This window comes from Euprymna scolopes, chromosome 45 (genome assembly GCF_053919585.1).
Source record: "Euprymna scolopes isolate OS-2025 chromosome 45, ASM5391958v1, whole genome shotgun sequence".
Classification (NCBI taxonomy): domain Eukaryota; kingdom Metazoa; phylum Mollusca; class Cephalopoda; order Sepiida; family Sepiolidae; genus Euprymna; species Euprymna scolopes.
The window spans coordinates 62,391,255-62,410,900 of NC_136526.1; the positions used below are offsets into that span (position 1 = coordinate 62,391,255).

A 19,646-nucleotide genomic window follows, 5' to 3' on the forward strand; every position below is an offset into this window, starting at 1 on the left:
TTACAAACTGATTTTAAAACGTCGGTAGTTCGAATTAAGGTGTTTACCTTTATTAAATATGGCGGATCAAGACACGTCATTCTAGTTTCCTCATGAATTGCATTTTGTTTGTTAAAAATATAGCTACTTGATCAATTTACATGAGTCTTAGTATATAACATGTTCGTTCCGAGACGGGTACGTACATGATAAAGATTTTTTGGCGCTTATATCAATGGATCATTAAATCTAAGGGAGATAACCAGTATAGACATAAAAAAATAAGGGTACTCATGCAGAGTACGTATTTATTTTATTCAAACTCAACCAGTTCTTCTAAGGAACACGCGGGATTCACATTAAGATTTTTTTGTGTTCCTTAGAAGCGGCGGTTGAGTTTGATTAAAATAAATACATATTATATACGTTAGAAACCAAAATAACGCATTATTAATTCTAAGAAACACAAAAAATCTTAACGTGAATCCCAGGTGACCTAACGCACCATTGTTTTTTTGTTTTTTTTTTGTTTTTGTTTTTTTTACACAGTGGTCACCACTTATCAAGTCAGGGATAAGGGTTATTGCAAGTACATTACGTTAGTGTGGAGATTTAATGAAGTGTTTACTTAAGGGGACGGTTCATTAGGAATTTGTTAACGTTAGACTTGAACACATCCAAGTTGTAGTCAGGTGGGAAGCAGGCAGACGGAACAGAGTTCCACAGGCGTGCAGTTCAGTTCTAAGAAAGAAGCTTTGTTCATGGAATCCACGTTTTGATTTAGGCACAGATAAAGAGTGGGGGAAATTTTTCACAGTGGATTCGGCTAGACGGGTGTTTTTCGTGGAAGATTGACGAGGGGGGACCAGAGATGGGAGTTCAGACGAGCACCTGCCATGGAAATAACAATAAAACAAGTATAGGCTCGCAACGTCTCTTCTGTGGGAGAGAGGTTGCAGGTTAGAGAAAAGGGCATCCCCCACTAAGCCACAAAGTCTATTTTGTACTCTGTCAAGGCAGGATTGGCTGTTTTTAGCAGCTCCTGTCCAGATATGGCAACAGTATTCCATCCTTGGACGTACTTGGCTTTTATATAGATAGAGAATTGCATCAGTAGTGAGATATCTTCTGGAGCGGTAGAAGGATCCCATCATCTTTCCAGCGACCTTGGCAACAGACTTGTTCCGAGATTTAAAAAAAACTACCGTAAAAACAACAAACGGACTTCTACTTTCTGATTCTCTGCCCCAGCAAGAACATGGCAAAAAGAAAGAAAGAAAGACATACTGATGATGAGGCTTTGCCTCGAAATATATTTATGAATTTCAACATAATTTTCAAACAAAATAAATGTCTGTTTATTTTGTAATAATGCGTTGTTTTGGCTTCTAACGTATATAATACGTATTAATTTTATAATAACGTTATTATTTCAAAAGCCATTCTTAACATGGCGAGGGGGAGGTGTTTTGTACCTATTCTGTACTTTAACCTTACAATTGAATAAAAAAAAACATATCATAAAATTTTAATCAAACGTGGAAATACTATTTTAAAAAATAGCGCGGATTAGTAAGTGCATTAGCAGCAAAATAAGCATATTTTGCAAGATATAATTTGAGAGGCTGAAATAATCAGTACAATAATGAAAGAATGTTAAATTAAAAAAAATGATTACTCGATTACTGTAGTCGAGTTCCGGAAATTGCTGAAGCAGTTTATGAAAAGGAAACAAGTTAATCAATGAACTTAAAATATAACAATATTAAGTAACAAGAAAACTTATCAATTAACTTATTAACTTATTAATTAACTTATTAATTAACTTAATAACTTATTAATAAACTTATTAATAAACTTATTAATAAACTTATTAATTAACTAATTAAGAAACATTTTAATTAACTTATTACTTAACTTATTCCTTAACTTATGAATAAACTTATTAATAAACTTATTAATTAACAAACAAAAGTAAACTGTTTAATCCACAACAAAAATTAATTAAACTTGTAAACGAAAATAACGAAACGTTTTTGAACCATTAATATATATATTTTTTTAACGAAAATAAAAAATAAAAAATTAAGAAATTTGTTTTTCTTTATTTTAGGTAATCAGTCATTTCTGTCTACGATTAAAGTTTTTTTTTTTTGTTTGTTTGTTTGTTACTATCATGTAGAACTGTATTTAAAAAGAGGAAAAAATAACAACGTTCAAGGAATCTGCACAAGATAAAGTGTTCGGGGTTTTTTTTGTTTTTGTTTTTTGTTTGTTTGTTTTTTTCGCTTAATTGGACAATTATTACTTAACATCATTATATTTTAAGTTCGTTAACTTCGCTAATTTGTTTCCTTTTCATAAACTGCTTCCGCAATTTCCGAAATTCGGCTACAGTAATCGTGTAATCATTCCCCCCCCCCATTTAACATACTTTCATTGTTCTACTGATTATTCAGCGTCCCAAATTATATCTTGCAAAATATGCTTATTTTGGCAATGTCTATGCTGGTTATCTCCCTTACATTTAATGATCCTTTGATATAAGCGCCGATTTTTTTTTTTTTTTTTTTTTTCTATTTTTTAATTAGTTTGAATTCTTGACTTGCACCGATTTTTATATTTTGTTCTATAATATGAAAACAATGAAAATACGTTATTTTTTTTTTCACAGAGCTATACAAAAAATATAACGCGTTTAAACAATTTCTTGCACGAGAGATGAACGAAGAGGGTCGGTATTCTTCACAAAAGTATGGCCGGGAATCCGAAAAAAAAAAAAAAAAAAAAAAAAAAAAAAAAAACGACAATCAAGGGAGGTAATTTTGTACAAAAAGTACTTTTTTTTCTTTTCAGACAAAAGCAGTTTTTATTTGGGTCGATATTTAACTTTTTTTTCTTTTTTTTTTAAGAAAACTGATGAACCAGTACTTTATTATTTTTTTTATTTTACTGGTCGAAAATTAATCTCTTCCTTTAAATCAAATACATCATTGAAAGACTGAAAAGTAAGTAATCTTACGTCTTTTACGATATTATTTATACCTATTTACTCTGCCTCCCTACGGGACAGAGACATCAGGGTCGTTTTTTTTAACGTGGGGAAAAGGTAAATTTATAGAAAAAAAAATCACATTATTTTGAATTTAAATGTTTTATTTTATGATCTAAAAATATTTTCTATTATATTAAATATTCGTAAATGGAGTTTGGACATGTTTATGAAGTTCAAATTAAAAACGCATTTGAACAAATTCTAAAGTCGAGATAAACAAAAGCGTTCATATCCTTTTGTTACGGCTTGTTTATGCTGCTATTAAGCCATGCGTCTTTTTCTTCGAATGTATGGTGGACCAGCGGTGTAATAAATCTGGATTAAAAAAAAAAAAAAAAAAAAAAAATGAGTTTTAATTCTACTCAATTTTAAACTTATTTGTAAGCTATTAGTATTTATTTTCAGTTACATTTTTTATCAATTCCAAAAGAAAAAAAATGTCTTTCACCAGTGTGTGACCTTTTTTTTAATTACTTTTTATATTTATATTATATTTTGTCATATTCCAAAACTCACATTAAACTATCAAATAGTTTTATTTTTAAGTAAAAAAATCAAATTTTATGAGTAAGTAAAAAGAGACTGTCGCAGTTCACTTTCTTGAAAACAAAATGAGGGCAGATAAGTCCATATTGTGTCTATTATTATTATGTTTTATCAATTTTAAAATCTAATTTTTATTAATTAAAATCTAATTTTTATTGATTAATTAAATTGTTAGGTGAAAGTACAGACAGAAACACCCCATGTCGCCATTCAAAGAATGGCTTTCTTAATAATCGTCTGCAGTTTACTGACAATGCTGAAATATTGTCACTAGTATTTAGTAAACGTTTATTGACTTGGAGAGGTTTTGTTAACTATTCTACACTTACTTAACTAGTTAAATAAAAGATTTGAGAAAACTGAAACTCTTGCCGGAAGTTATATTACACAGGAAGTTTAATATCAGGAACTGAATCTGAATGGAAACCGTTTGCTGCAGACATAAGTTCGGTGGTTTTCTAATTTGTATAAAAACTTTTAATTATATGGTCCGTAAAAAGGTTATTAATAAATGTTTATCAAGCTTGGAAAACGAAAATTAAAAAATCAACAAAAAAAAGAACAAGTGTATGTATTTTGACCGCTGCTCAGTAAAAATGGCACAGATATAAATGGCAGAGATATAAATGGCACAAATGAAAAAGCAGTATTAAGTAACGAGCATTCTTATTGGCCAAAGGGAGATAACTCTGAGTTAAGCAGAGTTATCTGCCTTTATCGTCTGCTGTTGTTTTTTCTTTTCTTAACTATTTGGTTTGTTTTTTACGTTTGGAAATATCATCTCTTCATACATTTAAACAATCTCGTAAAGAACACTAAAAAATCAGAATAAAAAATCCAAATACGTTTGTGTTTTTTTGTTTTTTTTCACCTTTTTTCTATAGGAAATTCTTGACATTCACTAAATTTTGTTAGCAAATTTGAAAACTCATTTGAAAATAATTCGATTCAGACTGAAATTGAATTTTATCCAATATTAGTAAAGAAAAAAAAATGGTGCAAATCCAGAATTTGACTTAAACAAAAATACAGAAAGAAAAAATATTTATGAATATACACACTCCTCACAGAACAAAAATTGTTATATTCCCAAAACCACATAAATCGATTAAGTATTTTCTATTTAAACTAAGAAATTGTAATTGTATGAGAAAGTGACAAACTACTAGGCCCTATCCTAAGAGAAGAAGAGTAAAGAATAACAATAAAAAATGCATCCCGCCGGTAATAATTTATGAGCATATTTCTCGCTCGGGAGAGCGGAATAACTAAGTGCACAAGAGTTATTTGCCCTTCTCGTCTGCTCGTTTTTCTACTTTGATTGTTGACTAGTTTACATTTTATATTTGTTTCTACACTAGAAAATAAAACTAAAAACAGCTCCAAAATAGAAAAACTAAACATGGTGGATAAAATTTTGTTGCCTTTGGTAACACTCATTCGTTTTTGTTTTGTTTTTTTGCGGGGAATTCCATATGAAATTTTTAGTAAAGTCTTTTTATACCTTCAAACGGTTTGACGTAATACATTTATATTTATGGACTAATTAAAATGTCTGTGTGCATCCACATAACTGTGATGCCTGAGAAAAAAATAAGATTATGTTTTCCTTTGAGACGTGGAGAAATAGCCTTACATACTGCTTATTCATCAACATTAACAGCGTTTCATTGGTCTGTCACGCGTAACTTTGATATAGCATTTCTATTGATTGTCTGATATAGAATTTTAGTTGGTCTGTCATGTTTATCATTTTTGTCGATGTCCGTTGATCTGTCGCACTTAATATTTAAAGATGGCCCACCCCCCAAAAAAAAACAGTTATGACGTGGGTAAATGGAATCCTTCATAAGAGTAAAAAAAAAACAAAAAAAACATGGTAATAAATCACATCGATGGAGAGACAAAACAATGATTATCAGTTAACAACATTTATTGATGTTAACATAACGATTACATAAAAATATATATTCAGATGGGAACAGATAGAATTAGAAATGTCTTTGCTATGAAGAACAATGTTCGTTCCTCCATTCCCAATCGCAGACTCGCGCTTTCTTCGTATTGTCGTTGTATCCTTGTTGTGTTCTCATTGTTGTGTTTACATACGAGAATCCCAGGGACCATTTCAAGGTTCAGGGGAAACAATCTTCTCTGAAAATTTAGAAGTTATTTCCCTTAGATTGGATTCTTAGATTTGTTCTAATTGTCGTCCGAACGAAAACGGTCATTGCCAAAAATCAAATAACTTCCTAAATCTTATTTAGATCAGTACAAAACTTCAGTTACATTAGGTCAAGCCTATATAGCAGACATTTTCAAAGTTTCAAGTCTGTACTACAAAATAAAAAAACACACACTTGATTGAGATGCAGACAACAGAATCTCTGACTGCAGCAACGTTGTGTGAGGTGATTTCAGTTGTCCACATTATGATTGTTTGCTAGTGTCTTTATAATTGAGTTATGCAGTCCCATGGGTTCTGAACATGTTGACCCATCTGTAGATCATTGAGTGGACAGGAAATTCACAAGATCCAAACCATTCTTTGAATCGCAATTGAGCTGCTTAGACTTCAGATGTCTTTCCCTCAGTAGTATATGGCATCTCGGAGTAAATTCTGCATCATTCCTTGAAGTTAACTGGGAGAAAATGTCTTTCACATACCAACACAGAAATTTACAAATGATGGCATGGAAGTACCTGTTTGCCATCCAAAAAGATATCACTAAAATGATGTCAAAACAGGTGCAAATTACTGCTGTGAAATCACCCACATCTTAAGCAAGCGTTTGGCAGATCATAATACAACTCTGACGAAATGCAAGCACTTGTACCCCCTCGACGTAAATACCCCCAACAAACCCGATAAGCAGCTAAATCCCACTCCTTCACAGTAGAGATCCCTAGATATAAGAGAGCCTTCTACTCCAGTAGTTTCTTCCCCAGAACCGCTAGTCTTTGGAATTCCCTTCCGGGTTCCTGCTTACCCAACTGTACTGTCATGCAGAAGTTCAAGTGTAATGTGAACCGACATCTTGCTGCCCAACTCCCCACATAGTACCCCTGTAGATTATGTCATTGATAGTAGCCCCCTACATCAAAGTGGCAATGTGCCTTGTTTGGGGTGAAAATGTAATTTAAAAAAAAAAACTTGGCTTTCAGACAAGTGACACTTTCTGAACTTCAACTTCATAGGACTTGAAGATTGTTTCAGAGACAAACAGCTTTCATTAATGACTCATTGCTTAGCATTAAAACTGATATAACAAACGTGGAGAGAGTCACCATCACGTTGGAGAATATAATAGTTCTCACGTTGCTTCTGTGTCACTCATCCCTCCTTAAGTTAGTACAATGGTGTTATAGAATGAAGCTGAGATCATGTATATTGGTATCACACCTTTTTTTTTTACATGGGGATCACCACTTATCAAGGCTCGTAAGCCACTCAGGGATAAGGGTTATTTTGTGTGCAATAATCAATGGGATAATATCGTAGTAATAGTTGGTATTGGAGATTTGATAAAGCGTCTTACGTAAGGGGGCGATCAATCAGGAATTTGTTTATGTTGGACTTGAAGACGTCCAAGTTGTAGTCAAGTGGGAAACAGGCAAACGGAAGAGAATTCCACAGGCGTGCAGTTCTCAGATCTCTGTGGTATTTTATTGGGAACACTCGAATCAAGTATGGTTCAACATTGCTAGACAACCTGTGGCAGGTCCGACATGCTGATGCTTTGTGTGCCTCACTCTAACAAACCACACTCTGTCTTGAGGAGAACTTGGAATTCTGTATGGCTACGGCAATAAATAACAAGGAGTGTAAGAGATAGAGTGCAGTTAACCACAACAGATACGGAGATCTCAACATTTCGGTCAGGTAGTACCTACATTTATTCCAGAAACAACAGTCTCTCTTGCATACTCAACAACTCTACTGGAGCCACTGCTTTGTCACTGATCTTCTATCTTAAGAGAAAAAGGTGGAGATAATAAAAAATGTGTCATGTCAGTATTTAGTTATGAGCATACTTATCAGTCAAGGGGAAATAACTCTGAATTTAACATCTGCTCGTTTTTTCTTCTTCCATTTTTGCTTATTTTTTTTATTTGTGTGATAACCAGGTGTTGCCACTCTACAATTGCTGACCCAATATTGTTTTTGTAGTTTTCGTCTCCTTCATCGTCTTGTCATCTGTCACATCAGCAGCTGGCGAGAGGTGTGCTCATAAGTATATAAAACAAAATTAAATAAAACACAATCATCAATTGATAGATTCAGGTAAGATAACCATAACATAACAAATATGTATGTTTAGTCAGTTTAGATGTAGAGTTATGTATTTGTCCATATTTTCAGAGAAAAAGTGGTGGAGATGAGAAAGAATTTGTCACGTGAGTATTTAGTTATGAACATACTTATCAAGGTGAAATAACTCTGAATATAACATCCACTCTTCCCTTTTTGATTAGTTTGTTTTGTTTGTGCGATAACCAGTTGTTGACTTTCAACAACCACTTATCAATGTTGTTTCTGTAGTTTTTGTCCCCTTCATCTTCTTGTCATTTGTCGCATTAGCAGCTGCCGGGAGTTGCACTTATAAATATATAAAATAGAATTAAAGAAAACACAATCATCAATTGTTATGAACATGGAAATTTATGTAAATGTTTGCAATTTATTCCCTTTTATTTGATTTGCTGGGATACATGTTATAGTAATGAGGTTGCCTAGTAACAGTGCTGCACTGCTGCACAGTAACATGTTTGCATATTACTAAGTTTTTACTATATTTGATTACTGAAAACAATGTACAGACTAAGAAGGAAGAATAACATATAGAAAATAAAAAAATAGATGATAATATTTTCATAGAAGTTTTTGTTATGACATCGTCGGTTCTAGAGTGATGAAATATTGAACATGTTGAGATATTGTTAGTCTCATGGGCAAGAAATCACTTGAACGTTTTCGATTATGGATTTTTGAATAATTTTGACGATATAATAATAGAAGATTATTGGTTTTTGGCTTAATTTATTGCATATCACTTATTTTTATGTAAAATTTGTATAATTTTATTTCTTACTAGCATTTCAGCCTGGCGTTGCCCGGATGTTTGGAGGTGTATGTTGAGCAAAACAATTTTAAAAAGTGGTAATAGGAAGGCAGGCCCGAACCCGTACTGCAAAGGAGGAAAAGACTGGGAAAAACCTGACGTCTTTGCTGTTACAACCACCGCCAAACCGGAAGTGACGTAAGTTTAAATTAAGGCTAGACAATCAAAAGGAGAGAATGACTTTCGAAAATATCGGTGAAAAAAAGCGACTCCCCCCCCTGTAGAAAAGTTGAAGGTGAAGATATTAATGTTTTAGCCAAATTTTCGATATTTATCGTCTGAAATGTTGAACTTTAAAACGATATTAATCTTGTAAAAATCCGTCGCCTCTGTTTTAGGCAGACATGAAAACATACATACATACATTTATATATTCATAACTAAAAATTTTCGACCCAAACCGATTAAAAAGCTTGCCCTATCTCTGAATACCCTTTATGTAAAATTTCAAATGTGTAGACCAGAAATTGTCTGAGTAATTTGCTGGAGACCGCAGAGGTCAATTTTTTTTAACTTTGACCCCTATTATGACTCTTTAGCATTTATTGTTTTGGGATCAAATCAAGTTATCACGTTAGATGCATATCCAAGGAACCTATATCTAAAATTTCAAATGTTTAGACCCAAAATTGGCGGAAGAGTTTGGTAAAGTTCTCACAGGTCAAATCGTTGAACTTTGACCCCTTCACAGCCGAATTACTGGCTGAAAACGGATTATAAAGATTTTCCCAACTCTCAGTACCCTGTATATCAAATTTCGGGTCCGTAAACTGAAAATTGACAGAGTTATTGTGCCAGGAAATGTACACAGACAGACAGGCAGACATACACGTTCACTTTTATAGATGTATAAATTAAAAGTGACAGAAGACAAGCAACTCATATAATTAACATGAAAGAATAGTTTATTCTTCTGAGTTGATCACTGCTTTCCCATTAGAGAATATAAATGAAACACAAACTGTAGAACATATGTTGATGAACACACATTGAAAACATTACTTATCGTAAAATGTGTTGCATTTTAATTTAAAAATACGTTTGGAGACACTGAAAAGAAATGTTATTCCTGTAGAAATCTTTGCTTAAGATTTCCAGCAATAAGTTTAAAGAGATAAACCACACTAAAAAACGTATCTTTTTGAAATGTTTGCAAATTACCATTTTGTATAAGAAATATAATATTGGAGGAGCGTCTTCAAGCAATTCTAAATGATCACACACTAGAAAAAACATATTTATGAAGTGTGTTGTAAAGCATTTACGACCAATTCTCGTGTAAAATATTCCAAACGGTTCTAGTTAAAAGAATAACAAGCTGATACATAACAAAGATGCTACACTTCAATTTCTTGTTCTGTCAATGGAGGAGAAATCCTTCACGACTGAGACAGTTTTTATTTTTGTTCCTTTTCTCCACATTAAAAAACGACCCTGGTGTCTAACTCTGTCTCGTGGGGAGGCATTGTAAATAGGAACAAGCAGAATATTATATAGATTAGAATATTTTCATGGAAGTGTTTGTGGTTCTTTTATACAGAAGTAACTTTTGTTGGTGCATTCGGGTGTCTAAGGTCTCTCTGTACAGGGATTTGTCAGAACAACCTGGCATGAGGATACTTTTTCCATAGAAGTAAACCCTGACCAAATATTCAAAATCACATTTTGTATTCGCAGCCCAAATAAGATCTCCTCACTATGGCTACTCCACAGCTTTTCTGAAGAACGGTGCACCTTCTCCAAGTGATATTAATAAGATCTCACTATGGTTAACCCATATTAGCTTTTACGAGGAATGGTGCACCTTCTCCAAGTGATATTACCTCAAGTAATAGCACAAAGCTGGATACTCCACCAGACTAGATAAATTCTTGTCCTGGAATCCAGTAAGACCAAGACACCAACATGAAAGATATACTACAACATATAAAAATGGTTAATTGGGGAGAGGAAAATTATGTTCTCAATTCTTTACTAACTCAGTGTTTGAGAGATAAAGACCTTAAATGGAACATTCGAATATCTATGTATCTCATATAGAGTTCAAGTGTTAGCCCCTGGTTGTGGATCCCTTGATTTCTGAGAACTTCGACTGAAGTAAAATAAAACAAAAAGAGAAAAACTATATTCTTGTGAAGTATGTGTTTTTTTTTTTTACTAAAAGCAAGTTTGTCACGGCATATGCTGAAGCATACCAGAGAAAGATCACATTCTTGTGAAGACACTTGAAAAAACTGAGGCATGCACTGTACATTACAACCTTCGTTTAAAATTCTGCTTTCAACCTTTATAGAATGCAGAGAGTGGCAACCGTGGTTAAAGTGACTGTCCCTATGATGGAGATCTGATCTTAGCTGAAAGAGAGAAACGGACCAAATGTCAAGGTCTTATGTATGATCTTAAGAGAAACTAAAATTAAATGGAAGATTTTAATCATCCCAGTTATGTAATATTGAACATGTTGAGATTTATATTTTAAATCTCATGGGCAAGAAAATCACTTGAAAGTTTTCGATTATAACTTTTTGATAAGCATTAATTAATATCAGAAGATTATTGGTTTTTGGCTTGATTTATTGCATATCGATTATTTTTATGTAAGATTTATATAATTTTATTTATTTTTCCTTCACAGGTTAAACTTGCAATGGACAGTAAACTCATATAATTAAGATAAAAGAATGTTATTCTTCTGAACTGAGCTATCACTGTTTTCCTATTAAAGAATATAAATGATTTAACTGGCAGAAATAAAACACAAACTGGAGAAAAACAACTTGTCTTAAAATGTATTGCATTTTAAGTTAAAAAGAAATTTTGAAACATCGAAAAGAAATGTTAATCCTATGAAATTATTGACTTAAGATTTTCAGTAAGACGTTTAAAGAGATCAATCACACTGAGAAATGTTATCCTTTTGAAGTGACCATTTTGCTATAAAATAAAATATTGGGGGAGCATCTTCAAGCAATACTATATTGGCACACACAAGAAAAAATACTTTTCAACCAATTCTCAAGTTAAATCTTACTTACACATTTATTCTTTATTCTTGCCAAGTGTGTGGAAGAGGATGTTCAACGAGTTCGAGTTTAAAGATTAACACGCTGATACTTACCACCTTTGAAGTGTATGGTATGGCATCTTCAAATGCCCTTGAAACTAAGGAGTACCTGCAAACACCAATCAGAGTAAAGCCTTATTCATGTGAAGTGTGTGGCAAAGCATTTGCAAGCAATCGTGATGTACAATCGCACATGCGAACACACACTGGAGAGAAAACTCCTTGTGAAGTGTGTGGCAAAGCATTTGCAAGCAAATCTTATGCTGCAATACACATGCGAAGAATACACACTGGAGAAAAACCTTTTTCTTGTGAAGCTTGTGATAAAACATTTGTAAACAATGCTGATTTAAAGTCACACGTTAGAACACATACTGGAGACAAACCTTATTCTTGTGAAGTATGTGGCAAAGCATTTACACAACATTTCAGTGTTACGGTACACATGAGAACACACACTGGAGAGAAACCTTGTCAATGTAAAGTCTGTGGCAAAGCATTTTCAACCAATACAGAGTTAAAAACACACATGAGAATACACACTGGAGAGAAACCTTTTTCTTGTGAAGTGTGTGGTTCACGATTTTCAAACAGAGGCAATGCTAACGACCATATGCGAACTCACACTGGAGAGAAACCTTATTCTTGTGAAGTGTGTGGCAAAACATTTACACAGAAAAGTAATGCCATCATACATATGCGAAGAATACACACTGGAGTAAAACCTTATTCATGTAAAGTTTGTGATAAAGCATTTGCGACTAATGTTGATATAAAATCACACATACGAACACACACTGGAGAGAAACCTTTTTCTTGTGAAGTGTGTGGTAAAGCATTTGCATAGCAAACTAATGCAACGGCACACATGCGAACACACACTGGAGAGAAACCTCATTACTGTGAATTATGTGGATGTTCATTTTCTATAAATTCCACATTAAAAAAACATATGCGAACACACACTGGAGAGAATTGAACAGGAGAGAACTTGAATGCCTACTAGACACTGTCCTCGAGTGTCTAAGGTCTCTCTGTACAGGGGTTTGTCAGAACAATCTGGCATGAGGATACTTTTTCCATAGAAGTAAACCCTGACCAAATATTCAAAATCACATAGTATTCGCAGCCCAAATAAGATCTCACTACGGCTACTCCACAGCTTCTCTGAGGAATGGTACACCTTCTCTAAGTGATATTGCCTCAAGTAATAGCACGAGGCTGGATACTCCACCAGACTAGATAAATTCTTGTCCTGGAATCCAGTAAGACTAAGAGACCAAAATAAAAGATATACTACAACGTATAAAAATGGTTAATTGGGTAGAGGAAAATTATGTTCTCAATTCTTTACTAACTCAGTGCTTGAGAGATAAAGAACTTGAATGGAACATTCGAATATCTATGTATCTCATATAGACTTCAAGTGTTAGCCCCAGGTTGTGGGCCCCTTGATTTCTGAGAACTTTGACTGAAGTAAAATAAAACAAGGAGAGAATTTAAATGCCTACTAGACAATATATACTTTGCACAGGCGGATCAATATAACCTGGCATTAGGATATTTTTACCTTCAAGTAAACCTTGACTAAATATTCCAAATCACATAGTATTCGCTACCTAAATAAGTATGTTGTTTTTTTGTTATGTTGTAAAGTTGGATAAAGAAAAGTCGATTTGTAAAGAGCTGCATATTGTATCTCAGCCATTATATTTTGAAATGTTGGAATGTGCGGCTCTTTACAAATCGACTTTTCTAGATGGAACTCAACACCCTTGACGTTATTTTCGCGTTGCCTATGCACTGTTCCAACAGTTAAAAATGCTACCACTTAGATACAATGTGTGGCTCTTTACATACAGACCTTTCTCCAACTTTACAATATGGCAAAAAATATATAAGAAAAGAATATACTGAAGATGGGGGTGTAAATTATTTGTTTATTTTCCTAATATCACGTTATGATTTGGCTTTCAAGCGCACTTGATGTATATTTTATTTTATGGAATAGTATAAAATATTTAAATGGGCATCTAGGGAGAAGAAAGTTATATTCCTAACTTTTTTTAAGAGGTATTGAAAACTTGACTGGACTATTCAAATATCTTTGTATCTCATAGAGAGATCAACTGGTAGCCCCTAGATTTTTTCGAAATTCGATTAAGTTAAAATAATACAAACAAATATATAAACTATATTCTTGTAATATATATATGACAAAGCATTGGTAGTCAAACCCAATGTTAAGTTATACATCAAGATACACTCTGGAGAGAGTCGTTATTCATATGAAGAGACCTTATCCTTGTCAAATCTGCTGGACATCATATTCAACTTTTTTTCTTTTTTTTCTTCCTTTGAAGATTGTAATGCTGGGTATGGGGCAGCCAAACCAGCTGCCAACATTGCCCCGCTTTTTTATTGAAACCAACCGAGAGCCCTTTTTAGTATCCTCGCTGTTCCCTTAAGTGCAATTGTCTGAATCTCTTTTGCACTTGGTTCACCAGGAATATTAGTTAGGTAGGACTTCAGGTTCTTCTTCATAAGTCCTATGGCACCTATGATAACTGGTATGATCGATATCTCTCTAAGATTCCAGTTTCTTTTCATATACATGAGACATTGATATTTGGTCTGTTTCTCTCTTTCAGCTCTGTTCAGACCACCATGTTGTATGCTGTGTGTGGTCAAGTAGTGCACATCTGAATATTTATTGATACACAAATATGAAAACATTGCAGAGCACACGAATGACTACTTAACACTGTCCTATAAAAAAACTTCGACTGAAGTAAAATAAAATAAAAAAAGAAAAAAAAAACTTTTTTCTTATGAAACGTGTAGAACAGCATAGGACAACTTACCATGAGGATATTTTTCCCTCATGTAAACCTGACTTTGTATTCAAAATCACATAATATTTGCTGCCTAAATAATATCGCCTTGGTATGCAGAGCCAACTCTGGCTTTTATAAAGAATGGTGCACAGCTAGGTGTATCAGAATTTTTGTAGGAATTTTTGACACCCCTAACACGAAACTGCAAATAAAATATAAAAAAACTCGTAATTTCTCCTTTAAAAGTGGGTTGATTATTTTCTTTATGGATTATACTTCCAAAATAAACTATTAAAGTTGAATAAAAAGTCATAGAAATATTATTTAAAAAATAGTAATGAAATTAATTGAATTTTACGAGTTCAGTATTTTTCAATTTTTAAACTTTAAAAATCTATCAAAATTTTTCTATTGATTCTATTTTTACGATATTTTACGGATCAATGTGAAATTTTATGCTCTTTCAAATAAACCGAATATAATATTTTAGACAAATGTTTTTTTTTAATTCACGCACCCCCCCATTTTCAAATGTCTATTAAAAAGTAAATAATTTATGTACCAAAGTTTTATATATCACAAATTGAAGATAAAAGATCAATAAATAATATATTCAAATTTAAAACAAAAAAGTTGTGTTTTTTAGAAATTTAACTGTAAAGTCGGAAGTTTAAAACCTTTTTAAAAAAAACACGTAGTTTGTTTTTTTGTTGTTTTTTTTTAATGAAACCTTGGCCCTTGCTCCTTTAATTGAAAAAAAAATTAGGGCTTGAATTACATTTTTCGATGAGTTATAAGCTTCGAACGATAACGGGTGGAATTATTCAATAGTTTTCATGAAATCTCTGACACTCCTAGTGCACAGCAGACAATAACAATTATTATTATTGAATGCATTAAGTTCCATAGACAATAAGAAAGGAATATTACAACATATTTAAATGGTCAACTGGGGAGAGAGGAAAATTATTTTCCTAACTTTTAATAACTTTGTAATTCATGGCAAAGCATTTGGTAGTCAAATCCAATGCTAAACTACATACGAAGCATATACTATTTAAATATTTGTAAAACAGGCACACGGTGCAATGGCGATGGGACAGAAGTTGGAGCTTTGTCGACAGTGTTTGATCTATTAGCTTTGAGACTTCTTTGACATGTCATATAAAGAGAGACTAGCGGTAAATGTACCAGCCCAGTTGTGACAATAATGTTCCATGCTTGGGCAAATGTTGGTTTTGTAAAGGGACAGGATACTCTCTGGTGGAGGTAATCCTCTAGCACAATAGAGGGGAGCCGTATTTGTCGAATAATCCAATGCTGAACTACATATGAAGACACGAGAATTGTTATGAAGTGTGTGGTAAAACAATTACATTTAAATATATATTGATGCAACATAGGAAAACATATTGGAGAACACAATCTGCATAGAACTTGATTGTCTTTACAATCTATTAGCAAAGTTTGTAATATATGTAACAAAACCATTGTAGTCAAATCCAATGCTTAACTACACATGAAAACACGCTCTAACAAGAGTTGTTATTCATATGAAGTGTGTGGTAAAACAATTACATTTGAAAATATGAAAACATTGCAGAACACATTCTCCATAGAACTTGAATGACTACATGACACTGTCTTCAACCGTCTATGTTTGTTGGAAGACATCTTCCATCTCTTTTGAGGTAAATTTAGCAGAAAGGATTGTTCGAATTATGCCCTTATTCTACACATGAAGACGCATTCGAATCTTTATTAAAAATCTGAGAACAGCTACCCCTAATGCTAACGCTGTCTTCTCTATAATATGGAACAAAAGGGAAAAAGTAATAACCCTATTTAAAGTCATTGTCTATAACACTGATGGCTTAAACAGAGTTCAGAGGGTTGATATCACCAGATATCAGAGTCTCGTGTACGACATTAAAAGAAACTTCTATTTTCTAAGATCTGTGTATATTATTTTTTTTTCCTTGTGCCTGTTATAGAGCATTGTATCATCGGAAAATATACTTATTGGGAAAGTCGTTAATGAATATTAAGAATACTAGTGATCCAAGGATCGATCCCTTAGGCAGTCTCACATTAATGTTATCTTGTTTAAATGTACGTACATCAATGGCAGCCTGGATGGTCGTCTTATCTAAGAAAGATCTAATTATATTCAATATTTGTCCAGTTATACCATGTGATTTAATTTTCATTAGAAGCCCTTTATGCAAGACATTGGATATATAAACATCTACAGCCCTGGCTCCCCCCCCTTATCCAGTGCTTGGTATATTCATTCAGAGATGACAATTAAAATATCGGCAGTAGAATGATATTGCCTAAATACATACTGTTGGTCAGAAAGAATATTAGCTTTTGCGAGGTGGTGGATCAGTGCTAATTAATACATTCTTGTACACTGCTACCATAGAAGACATCTTCCAGCTATTTGGGAAGCAATGTTCAGCAAAGCATTTAGTGTAGGGTTTGGAAATTACAAGGGATAGCTCAGCTGACCATTTCTTAATTAGTATAGCAGGAATGAGAGCAGGCCAATACATCTTGGAGGTGTCTAATTGTTTATGATATCACAGATATGAGAAGGATTGAATATCAGATCCTCAGTGTTGCTTCAGATCACATAGGGAAATTTGGGAGGGAATTGCTTGTTTTCTCTAAGGTGAAGTTAGAGGCGAATCGCAAGGAAAGCTGTTCGTTCCGTGCATGCGACCTTCTGATTGTTGAATAGTGGAAGAATTATTACTTGTCTTTAATTCACTACACTATTAAAGATTTCTCATATATCAGGAGTTCCTAACTCTAACAGTAATGCTAGCGCTGGGAGCAGCAGCATAACACACATGCAAATGACCTTGCCAGTGCAGAAACTGACGTCATAGCAGCGGAAGAAAAGAGAAATAAAAAGTGCTCTATGTAACTACGACTGGGAGAAAAAAACTGCATGTCTAGGAATATGAATGTTTGACCACGTAGTGGTAGGATACTTTTAACTACATGGAAGACAACATAAACAAAAGATTTATAAAACAAAAGACAATGTGTTATTTTGGAAGAACCATGAATAAATGCATTTCATTTCAACTGAAAAAGTCGAATTTCTTGTTTTCTTTCGACTGTTTCAGACAAAACATTTGATTCTGAGTGTTAAAATCTAACGACACTGTTTAAGAAGAATAAGGATTATGTTGCATATGTATTCAGAGATGTCAATTAAAATATCTGCAGTGGAATGATATTGTCTAAATCCATACTGTTGGTCAGATACGAGATTAGGTTTTGCGAGGTGATGGATTAGTGCTTAATTGATTGGTGTTTCGACGATTTTAACAAAGATGGGGAGGAGAGTTATCAGGTGATAATTGAGCGGGTCAGTTATTTCATCAGAATTCCTGTACACTGCTTGCATAGAGGCCATATTGTAGCTGCTGGGAAGCAATGTTCAGCAAGGCATTTGTTGTAGAGTTTGGAAATTACAAGGGTTAGCTCAGCTGCGCATTTCTCATATGGCAGGGATGAAATCACGCCCACACGTTTTCAAGGTGTCTATGTTTTTTTATGATATTGCAGACATGAGAAGGGGTGAGTTTCAGATCAAGTGTGGCTTAAGTTCACATATGGAAATTTGTGAGGGAATTGTTTGTTGCGCCTAAGGTGAAGTTAGAGGCAAATCGCAAGGAAAGATATTCTGCCTTCTCTATTGTAATGCATGCGACTGTTTGATTTTTGTATAGTGGAGAAATTATTAACTATCTTTAATTGACTAGACTTATATATTTTCACGAAATCACGAGTTCTTAACTGTAACAGTTCCACTAGTGCTGGTAGTAACATCAGCTGCAGAACACATATGCAGTTGATATAGCCAGTGCGGGAAGTAACTTCACAACAAAATGAAAAAGAAAAACGTGGTAAGATACATTTAACTACATGACAGATGACATAAACTAAAAGACTTATAAGACGAGAGGCAATACGTAATTTTCAAATAACCATGATTAAATGCATTTCATTTCAACTGAAAAAGTGATTCAAACTTCTTGGAGGGAAGTGATCAGGTGATAATTGAGCAGGTCAGTTATTTGACCAGAATTCTTGTACACTGCTTGCACAGAGGCCATATTCTAGCTGTTTTTTGGGGGTTATTTTTTTTTTTTTTTGCATTTTCACCTCAAACAAGGCACATTGCCACTTTGGTGTAGGGGGATACTATCAGGGACATAGGCATCATGGGTACTGTGTAGGGAGTTGGCAGCAAGATGTCGGTTCACGTTGCACTTGAACTTCTGCATGTCAGTACAGCTGGGGAAGCAGGGACCCGGAAGGGAATTCCAAAGTCCAGCAGTTCTGGAGAAGAAACTTCTGGAGTAGAAGGCTCTCTTACATCTAGGGATCTCTACTGTGAAGGGGGTGGGATTTTGCTGCTTGTCGGGGATATTTATATCGAGGGGGCACAAGTGCTTGCAGTTCATCAGAGCATTCACCGTTAAAGTACTTGTAGAACAGACAGAGGGATGCAACATTTCGTCGATGGGACAGAGGCTGAAGTTTAGATGACAGTTCAGGACCTATCAGATTGGCGACTCTTCTTTGAACCTTGTCTAGGAGCGAAAGACTAATGACAGATGCGCCAGTCCAAATATGACAACAATACTCCATACATGGGCGAATGGTGACCTTATAGAGGTATAGGATACTTTCGGGCGTTAATAGCTTTCTAGCACAGTAAAGAGAACCCACCTTTGCGGAAGTCCTGGCAATGTTCTCAATGTAATTGTTCCAACTCATGTTTCCTGTGAACGTTAGGCCGAGGAGTTTAAAAGATGTACTTTCAGATAAAGAGTCATTGTCCATTGCTATTGGTGGTAGAGAAGGTTTCTTCTAATTTTTGAAGGAAACAAGTTTAGTTTTGGCAACATTGAATGTGACCATCCATTTATGTCCCCATTCCACTACGGAGCGGAGTTCATCTTCTAGTGTTTCTGCCATTTCTTTAGATATTTAGATGTTTGGGAAGCAATGTTCAG

General features: G+C 34.0%; 1 long non-coding RNA gene across 1 annotated transcript; it reads left to right on the plus strand.

Annotated features, from left to right (window-relative positions):
• The first annotated feature begins 2,842 nt into the window (after positions 1-2,842).
• Positions 2,843-11,815, plus strand: LOC145269831 (uncharacterized). Its single transcript, XR_013865262.1, has 3 exons — positions 2,843-2,987; positions 8,677-8,841; positions 11,339-11,815. It is a non-coding gene; the product is annotated as an uncharacterized LOC145269831 (long non-coding RNA).
• Positions 11,816-19,646: the final 7,831 nt, after the last annotated feature.